This window comes from Aplysia californica, unplaced genomic scaffold (assembly GCF_000002075.1).
Source record: "Aplysia californica isolate F4 #8 unplaced genomic scaffold, AplCal3.0 scaffold00009, whole genome shotgun sequence".
Lineage (NCBI taxonomy): Eukaryota > Metazoa > Mollusca > Gastropoda > Aplysiida > Aplysiidae > Aplysia > Aplysia californica.
Window position 1 is genome coordinate 7,352 of NW_004797279.1, and position 2,822 is coordinate 10,173.

Below are 2,822 nucleotides of genomic sequence, written 5' to 3' on the forward strand. Positions count from 1 at the left end.
ACCAGAGGAGTCCTCTTTTATGAAGTAGGTAACAGTAACAGCCAGGTGCGGTTTGTCCATAGAGCACGGTCGTGCAGTGCCGCCCAAACATTTTTAATGTTCTATTACGTAAAACACCCACAATAATTAAATAAAAGAAGCAAGAAACAAACACTAGCCAAATATTATATCGAAACTAAGTCCTCACTAGCGCCATAACTGTCATTTCTTTTCTATGTCTATAGCGCCGTAAAACATCTACTATGGCATGCCAAAGTCCACGCGCTTTAGCTAAACAGAAAAGGATATTCAACAGTGTAACCTGGTCTATAAATCGCTCTTGGGGATAACCCAAGCGATGACGACACTCGTAGCGAGTTTGGTGGCACATTAATATTAAAAAGACGGCACATCTCAAATGTGCTCCAGCCGAATAGTGCCGAAAGATAGCCCACAGTAGGCAGTCTAAAAATAAACACGAAAGACCCTACGCTATTCTTTGCCAATATTATGTGAGCCCCGGACCAATCCAGCGGAGTGCTCAAGTAAATAGTGACTGGTTCATTGTTTGTCTTGCCACTATTTTAAGTGACTCTGGGATCGTGAACCTGAGGGAGGTGAACGTGACCGTCCTATGAGTTGTCCCTTTGAAAGGTTTTGTCGTGGAGTAATGAAAGTTATTACTCGAGTATTCAGTTTCAATACAAGATGAACGAATTGATGTTTAGCTAACAAACAAATTTAGCACCTTGAAATCAAAGCCACAAGTAAAAAGAATGAAAATAAAAGCACGAGGCCCTCCCTCACCAACCCAAAGATCCTAAAATTATACACCGTCTCATTTACTATGCCCTTGACTATCTTCAGCATACGATAGCTTAATTATTATTGTGCACGTCCACTTTTTAGCCCCACGAGCCGCCCCTGGTAACAGCAACCCGAAATAACTCTTGAGTAAGGGAAACAATTACAATAAAAAATCTTGTTAAACAACAGTAAACAGAAAAACAGAAAAGCCGCTTTAATAAGACAAATCTAGAGGTTAAGGTGTTGGCCTCTTATTCAAAGGTCCCGGGTTCGATTCCGGGTAGCGACCAAAAAAATTTTTTCTCTAAAATTGTCTCCTTTCACATCCTTTCCTGATCTCTAACAATGTTCTGTTGTCTGCTTTCATTTCCACTTTCTGCCCCCACCCCCCTCACCTCCTTTGCCCCCTCCTCTGGGCTCCTGACTCTTTCTGCAGCCTTTCTACTGCTACTCCTTGGCTCCTCCTAACTGCTGTCTTTCTGCCACACCCCTGATCTTCTGGTAGGAAAGATCTACACCTAGCCTTCTCGGACAAGGGCGAAAAATCTCGGAGGGCCCGTGTGCAAGTTGCGCACGTTAAAGATCCCTTGGTGGTCTAAAATCGATAAGAGTAGGCTTCGGCCGCCACCCGGGCAAAATTCAAAATTTCCTACCAACGAAAAAGTATTAGGTGTGTCCCGCGCGCTCATATGACCTTATGCAGTTGCGAGCGCCGTAAAACCCTATACTAAACAAAAACAAAAGCAAACAAACAATGCAATTCCATATAATGTTAGACAATACTGAAAAAAAAGTCGTGTCCTGTAGTTTGGGTTGGTTTGGGGTTTTGTTTGGTATTTTTGTGAGTAAACACATAGAGGTCATCTTATCAACAATTCTGGTCATACCATTAATGACCTGACGCATCGGGATATTTCAGGTAGTACAGCTAAATTACTACACGGGCAGATATAGCGCCCTACCCGACCCCTCCTCTTAAATAAACTATAAATGTTGATAGGGGCGTTAAACCTTACCATTTCATAATATATTCATAGTAATGGCCTTCAGACACCAGGTCAACGACTTCTCCTATAATAGTACTGGCCACATAATGTCAAATATTAGGCGAGAGAGCTGCTAGAATGTTTAAAAAGTATATAAAGTCTCCATTATGAAACGACAGGCAACAAAGTTTGAACCCACACCTCCCAGTAACCAGGCTTACACTCAACCGTTAGGGTTAATTAATTTACTGACAAGGGGCTAGTCAACTTTTTAAATCCCATAACCGGCTACGTGCAAAATAAAACTATCGGTTGTGGTATTTAAGAAAAATCAAGTAGTATTTGGTCCCAACACTTATAATTTAACCTTTAGTTCCTTTAGTACAGAAATTTGTAAGCTTACGCTGCGCGTTTTAACCATAATCAGTTTTTTGTCCTTCCTGTAAAATTTGCCTTTCTGCATGTAGCCGGTTTGTGAATAACTCCGACAATACACACATAAGGGGCTCTCGTGGTCGAAAGGTTACAGTGTTCGCCTCTCAAACAATAGGATTCGGGTTCGAATACAGACCGCGACGGAAAATTTTCTGCTCTAATATGTTCTCCTTTCATTTCCTTTCCTGTTCTCTAACCATGTTCTATCTCCTCTTTCGTCTCTACTTTCTGCCCTCACCACTTACCCCTTTTGCATCCTCCCGTGGCCTCCTGGTTCTTTCTGCAGCCTTTTCTACTGCTACTCTTCGGTTCCTTCTTACTGCTGTGTTTTCAGTCACACACCTGATCATATAGTAGGTAAGATCTAACGCATAGGCTTCTCGGACAAGGGTGAAAAATATTGGAGGTCCCATATGTGCAAGTTGCAGTCGTTAAAGATTTCTTGGTGGTCCAAAATCGATAAGAGTAGGCTTAGGCCGCCACCCGGGCAAAATTCAAAATTTTCTACAAACTGAAATTGTTTAATGTGTCCCGCGCGCTCATATAACTTAATGCAGTTGCCAGCGCTGTAAAACAATTACTATAAACACACACACACACACACACACACAGACA